Source organism: Macrotis lagotis, chromosome 4, assembly GCF_037893015.1.
Source record: "Macrotis lagotis isolate mMagLag1 chromosome 4, bilby.v1.9.chrom.fasta, whole genome shotgun sequence".
Taxonomy (NCBI): domain Eukaryota; kingdom Metazoa; phylum Chordata; class Mammalia; order Peramelemorphia; family Peramelidae; genus Macrotis; species Macrotis lagotis.
This window is the reverse complement of record NC_133661.1, coordinates 42,310,479-42,318,434: the sequence shown is the minus strand read 5'-3', so window position 1 is coordinate 42,318,434 and position 7,956 is coordinate 42,310,479.

Below are 7,956 nucleotides of genomic sequence, written 5' to 3'. Positions count from 1 at the left end.
CAGATATATACTAATATTGTAACCTTAAACATTTAAGTCACTTAACCCTCTCAGTATCTCAAGCTGATATCTAAGTCAATTATTTACAGAGTGGTTTCCAGTCTTCATTGATAGTTATTAGAGTTTCACTCACTGTATTGTGATTTTAAATGAGGTTCAGAGTCGTTCCTGCAAATGACACTCTCACTGACACTCGTAAAAAATGAAAGTATTTTAATTACATAACACAAGGAGTAGATTGATTACAATAACATCCAATACAGCAACTAATACATTAAAGACAATGGGTTAGTAATACTATAATCAAAGTAGAAGAAAAAGATAAAGATAACATCACCAATTTGGGGGAGCACCAACTCTGAACAGTCTGTGGCTGGGGGGATCCCAAGTTCTTGTCCAGTCTTTCTGTTAAGTCCCAGTTTGAGAAAGAAAGGAAGAAAGAAGGAAAGAGAGAAAGAGAGAGAGAGAGAGAGAGAGAGAGAGAGAGAGAGAGAGAGAGAGAGAGAAAGAGAGAAAGAAAAGTCCCAGGCAGAATCAATTCTCCATGGGTGAGATTCCTGCCAATGCTTGGCACCTCAGAGTATTTATCAGTGGAGAACACAAAAGGCTAGATGCTAATTTAGTTGGGAGGGAGTTCCTTTAACAGTAATATGGGAAAAGCCTACAAGTCTAGCTGTTTGAAGACTTCAAGGAAATGCCATAGGGGGCCCGGAAGATTTTACTTTGAATAAGGTCAATACTGTGAGAATGGCCAGTTCTCCCCAGTACTACCTGTGTATTCCAAGGAGTGGCTGGCTCCTGGAGTCTTTGAAATGCGGCCAAATCACCTATGGAATGTCCGGGGGGTGGGGTAAATTCGTGAGGAAGGCACATCCTCATACAGGCTCCAGAGAACTTACTTATAAGATAATTTCATTTTCTTATTCATTTGGCCTTAAGGTCACGAGAAATGTATGAGGATGGGACTATAGGAGTAGACCTATTGTAAATTTGTTTCATTTTAATATACATATAAAAATTACAAAGGCATAATAATAAGAAAATCATTAACAACAATATAGGAATAGCTAAACTGTTAAAATATCTAGTAGCAGTTGCTGATTTAAACAGGAAATCATACCAATGGTGATTAGTATCAGAAGTTACTAAATGAGAGGCCTCGACTAAATGTCCTGCAACTATGTGAGTCTGTATTGGATGTTCATTCAAAGCGTGCTGATCAGACTCTAACAGCTTTTTTAGGACATGAGATTGATTAAGAATAGCAATTAAAGGTTGTAAAGATAAAGAAGTATGGGGAAGAGGTAACAATTTGGGTACCCAAGTCAAATTCTTAACAACATCTGTATCAGGGGAAAAGTAAAAATCATCACCCTGCCAGTGTAAAAAAGAGATGTTAGTAAAACATCCAGAAAAGGGAGGTTTCTGAGAGACAGAAGCTAAATCAGTACTATTATTAGAGGTTAATCAAATGTGTTGAGGAGATACTTCATATAACATTGAAAATTTAGAAAGAGGATAGACAGTTAAGTCACAAAGGTTAGAGGAGTGTGAGAGAAGGCAGGGCTCCAACCGCCTATTCATCATCTCACACAGGATGCCTTTGTCAGTGAAAGTACAGTCCTGTAAAGTATAAGTTACATTGTCTTGATCTATGTAGTTACTATTTATACATGGTAAAGCAAAATAATCATGTATCACAAAAGGAATCACATGGAATTGACACATCATTTTCCATATATGAACTTGATAATATACTACAGTCCCACTACACCAAAGGGAGGTACACTGAGCTCGTTCAGGCTTGATCTGTTTCCAATAATTTGCCATATAGGGTAATGCTACATCCCAAATGTTGGTATCTCCTTCTTGTAATAACCTTTGAGCATTCTCTTTTTGTATTAAAGTGTACATGTTTTGCAATTAAACAGGGCACTTAAATTAGCATCAATCCGTATATTAGCTAGAATGCTATCATTAAAAACTTGTAAGAATTGGCCTTGGTATTTTAAAGTATTTTAGTGTGGCAGGATTGTCGTGGGCAAACAATTAGCATTAATTGTCAAAGCTTGAGATACATCCAGTCCAGCACTGAGCAGTCTGCTGGCCAAGGTCTCAAATTCTATAGAATTTACTATACCCAAACCTTTTCCTGCCCCACCAAGTAGGGTGTCATACCAGGCTCTTTTAAATCTAGTACAAGGCAATAAAGGTGGAAAGGACACATTATAATGAAGTACAATTTTGTGCTGAGCAATAGAGGTATTAATACATGATTTTGGGACACGAACAACAGATGGAGGATGATCGGTCGGTGGTGTTTTGGGCAATAATAATGAATAATGTATTGAAGCATCACGATTAGTTATTACAGAAGCATTGGCACAAAACAAATATTGATTATTAAGGGGAATAGTTATACTAAGGGTGGAGTTATTTATATTCCATGTAGTACAATTTTCAGTTAATCTTTGTCTTATTACTTTACCCTGTAATTTTGGGAGCGTAAAGTGGAGAGGAGTAATACAACATGAGATATTAACCAATGAAGAGATAAGAATAGTTATAGGAGAGGGTCCTGTTAGGAGGGTAGACATAGGTAATGGGGCTCTATAAAATTTAGCATCAGTAGTAGACCAATTAGCAATAGTCCAATTAGCAATATTACATTCGCTGTATGCAGGACAGATGAAATCTCCTTGTTGTATAGATTTAGTGGCTTTTCTCCATGTCAACTGGATCCGGATTCCTGAATTTGCTAATTGAGCTCCCAGGGTCCAAGTCCCCACTTCCCTATAAAGCCAGAAGCCTAAGAGACACTTAATTGTGAATAAACATTTGGGTTAGTGGAATGCAGTGTCAAGTGTTATCTCCTGAATAACAAACAATAGCTGTATTGTTATTGCCTTGAGCTATTAACTCAGCTGGCCTAGGAGCTTCTGTAGGATGCCTTTTTATCCATACTTTAGTTCCTGGGATTATTTTCTCAGGTACCCAGTGTATTTCATCTTAGCTACCATATCCTTGATCCCCTCTGGTAATTTTATCAGGGGATTGATTTCTTTTTATCCAGTGTCCAATGAGGTATGGTAATACAACCATCTGACATATCTTCTCCCTGGTCTTACAGAAGTAGGTTTCAGACACATAGGGATTATGTAAACAAACTGTAATTTCTCCTCTATAATCATTTATCTATCACTCCTCTTAGTACCTGCACTTGTGCCTTATTGGCCAAGCTGGATCTAGAGAATAGCTGACCATAATATCCAGTAGGTAGTTTGACCCCAACACCAGTATTACATAATAATTGGCCTTGAGGTTTTGTTTCCACATCATGCACTACATATAAATCATAGCCTGCAGACCCAATTGAGGCCCTCCAAGGTTCCCTAGCATTGTTATGAAATTTCCACCATTGTATGGTAGGAATGTTAGAAGCTTTCCTTATTTGTAGGTTAGGAGTCATCATTCTGGACAATGGAGTACCTTCTCCATCAGCCAATGGCCTATTATTCAATTGCTTCAAAGCTTCAAATAGATTTTCCTTCCACTTATTCAAATTATTGTCTCCTAATTTTTTCAACTTCTCTTTCAATAAGCCATTCATTCTTTCAATAAGTCCAGCTGCCTGTGGATAATAAGGGACGTGATATATCCATTCAATATTATTATACCTACAGTAAATATTGATTTCTTTTCCTTTAAAATGAGTTCCATTATCACTTTGGATTTGCATGGGGGTGCCATAATATAAGGAAATAATATCAATAGTCTTACAAGTATTCTTTTGAGTTGCTCGTCTATATGGGCAAGCAATTAATATTCCTGAATAGGTGTCTACACAAGTACAGGCATATTGGCACCCTTGATTTAGAGGCAATGGGCCTATATAATCTATCTGCCAAATTTGGGCAGGCAAAGTGCTTCCAGCCAATTCTCCAGTTACAGTCTGAGGTACAGAGCACTGACTGAAGAGCTGGCATTGGGGGCACTCCGGAGTTATCTGTTTAAAAATATCGAAGGGAATATTAATTCCTCTAGCCAATGCCCACCTGTAAGATGCAAGGGCGCCAAGATGACCTGCAGTAATGTGAATCCATTTTCCCAGCATCAAATCATCCCTATTCTCCAGGGGCATCATTTGCAGGGATTTTTCCTTCTGCTTTTAAGAGTTCATCAGCTTGGGCATTATACTCACTTTCCAGAGTGTCCACACACTGGCATGGGTATCTACATGAAAAACTGAGACATTAGTATACTGGACCCAAATACATTTATCTTTCCACATTTCATAAGCCCAAACTTGTTTCCCATAAAAATTCCAAGTTTTTTTGCATGTCACATGGTCATCTAAGTGGTCAGGCCATTTGCCACTACCATTTTGCCACTACCCAGATGGGCAAGATTTTTTCAATGTCCCTAATTCCCTTGTATACTTAAAATTTTACAGATTGTGATGGTCCTTGTACTTTTGCAAGAATAATTTTTCATCAGGTAAATTGAGAGTTATCCCCCTTAAAATGTACTAATATGTACTTTGGGAGAAAGAGAACAATCATCACTGAGTACTCCTTATTTGGGTAACTGGCCTACCTTCATCATTATTTTAACTTGTTTTACCTAAATTTCTTTTTTTTTTAAAATATACTAGGATTGCCATCCATCAAAGAGGTCTCGCCCCAGTTTCAAAACAAAACAAAACAGAACAAAGAACTAAACTTTAGTAATTAATTAGCCTTATGAGAGACCAAGAATTAGACTGACCAGCAGCATGTTCATCAATCCTATATCAAGATTTATTGCCATCAGTATATGTGTAGTTGCCTAAGTTCTTCAGTTGGGAGATTTTGTCCAAAACTTCTGCCAGAGGCTTGCCTGCTTCACTAAGAAGCAATATCGTTCCAAGGGGGCACTCTCTGGATTAAGGTATTATAAGCAGGCTGTTCCAACTAAAACCAAATCATATGTACCTCCATCCCCCACCATAGTATGAACTTTCTTTTTATCAATCTCCCTCTTTTCTTCTTTTTTTCCCCTTTTTTTGTATATATATTTACCCCTGTAAATGAATCAATTCTTTCTCCCTTTGAACTTTCTCTTCCTCCTTCTTGTCCAAAGCCTGACATACCTTCCATCCTCAGTTAAAAGAGCCCATCCCCTTCTGCAAATACCATTCATCTCCTTTCCCTTTTCTATGGTAATTTTACTTAAGCACTTAGTAAGTTGGCCAGGCTTTCCATCCCTAAAGCAGCTTTCCCAATTCTCAGGGAAGCCTGTGTTTTGAGCCCAAACCTTTGCTAAAGAAGAAAAGGTGGGTTTCTCCCACCCCAGTATTTCGACAGGGATGAGGGTCTCTATACTTTTCTTAAATAACATTTGCACAATGAATCCTGCCGACTACGCCAATTTATGTATTGTGATTTTAAATGAGGTTCGGATTCGTTCCTGCAAACGACACTCTCACTGACACTCGTAAAAAATGAAAGTATTTTAATAACACAACACAAGGAGTAGATTGATTGCAATAACATCCAATACAGCAACTAATACATTAAAGACAATGGGTTAATAATACTATAATAAAAGTAGAAGAAAAAGATAAAGATAACATCACCAATTCGGGGGAACACCAACTCTGAACAGTCCGTGGCTGGGGGGATCCCAAGTTCTTGTCCAGCCTTTCTGTTAAGTCCCAGTTTGAGAAAGAAAGGAAGAAAGAAGGAAAGAGAGAAAGAGAGAGAGAGAGAGAGAGAGAGAGAGAGAGAGAGAGAGAGAGAGAGAGAAAAGTCCCAGGCAGAATCAATTCTCCATGGGTGAGATTCCTGCCAATGCTTGGCGCCTCGGAGTATTTATCAGTGGAGAACACAGAAGGCTAGATGCTAATTTAGTTGGGAGGGAGTTCCTTTAACAGTAATGTGGGAAAAGCCTACAAGTCTAACAGTTTGAAGACTTCAAGGAAATGCCATAGGGGGCTGGAAGATTTTACTTTGAATAAGGTCAATACTGTGAGAATAGCCAGTTCTCCCCAGTACTACCTGTGTATTACAAGGAGTGGCTGGCTCCTGGAGTCTTTGAAATTCGGCCAAATCACCTATGGAATGTCGGGGGGGGGGGGGAGTAAATTCGTGAGAAAAGCACATCCTCATACAGGCTTGAGAGAACTTACTTATAAGAAAACTTCATTTTCTTATTCACTCACTCATAAAAACATGCCTAAAAGGAGTAAAAATCTAATTATAAAGGATTACTAATTAATAAGATATTCCATTAGCTATTCATGGTGAGGATGGGGAGATAACTAATTTAAGAATTAGAATAAAACAGTGAATATTAGAGTTAAAACTTACTATAGTTATCATCTTATTTCAAATGATACATTTTAGAGATAGAAAACTGGGGTCAGAAACAGGATTGTACATTTAAAGATGGAAGTGACCATGAAGATCTAATCCAATCCCAAGTTTCATCATAAGACAAAACTGAAGCTCAGAGATGTTGTTACTTCTTCAAGGTTTACCAGGAAGTGAGATGGCAGAATCAGGACTAGATGACAAATTATTGTACTTTCTGCTACTTTCAGGTTAATTCATGGTAACTCTTGTCAATATCTTTCTTTTAATTCAGTAAATTCCATAAACCCCAACAACCATGAGGTTTGTGCTCACCTGGAATTCTTCCATGAATATTATCAAATGGAGGTAGTTCTCAGGCAATCTCCTAGATATTATCCTTGAGCCTTGCCTGTAGTAAATTTGAGAGAAGAGAATCATTTTAGGTAATTCAAGAAAAAGATGTGGAAAGTTTAAGATTTATGACAATTTGCAGTGTAATTCTTGAGGGAGCAAAGAATGAACCAGCATTTAACAAAAAATTCAGCAATAGGGTCTAAAAGAGATACATTTATATAAGCCATAAGGGATTCTCTCAATCAGCTTTCTATGGGAAAGATCCAGATGGAACCTTTAGCTGATGGTGATGGTGTTGTTACCATTGTGGAAGTGTAAACTCAATTCCAGGTCAACTCTCCAGGAGAAAAGTTCCTAAAATCATTCATAGAACATTAGAAGAGGAAGAATGATCAATGATCATCTATCTTCTCCCCATTTTACAGATAAGGAGCCTGAGATACAGAGAGGAAAAATGAGTTGTCATGGAATATATAAGTTGCAGAGTTGGAACTGGAAGCCAGACCTTCTGTTTTCTAGTACATAAGTCATTACTATGTAATTTTGAATTCTAAAGGAACTGTTGACAAGCAACATTATATTAATATTCCTTCTTTATCAGCTATGGCCTTTAGAGAAATTGAAATGCAATAGAAAGTATCAGGGAATAAAAATTGTGTGGTCTAGCCACTGTGTCACCACTAAAAGGCTTTTCTAAATCCCTGAATTTCTCTGTACCTCAGGGGCAAGGACTTTTTGGATTCTATATTTTCAGATCCTGGACCTTGTACAGGGTCTTGAACAAAACAAGTGCTGAATAAATGTTAATTGATCAAATGATTTCTAAGGTTTTATTTCTCAGCTTCAGAGAATCAGAACAGAAGAATTTAAGAGTCATATTTCATGAATCCCCCCCCAAAAGGAAGAGATAAACAGAATTTAATCACCCACATGTTATTGGAAGAAAGGATTTGGCACTTCCTATTGAAAAGAGCAAGTTAGTGTCACATTGGAAGCATTTTTGCATTCCAGTTGTGAGTGACCATGAGACTTGGAAACAATGGAGAAAAATGTATTAAAGACCTTAAAGTGAGTTGACCTGTTTATCTCTCAATGGAACCAGCAGCACTCGCTCAAATCCAAAAGGGCAACAATAAGGCAGAGCTTCAAATGATGGTGAGAATAAATATGAACAATCAAGGGCACTAGAGGAACATCAGTAGACCAACTGTAGAGAAGAAGGGAATCAATGATAGCCAATTGCATATGGGGAAAAAAGGGAATCAAG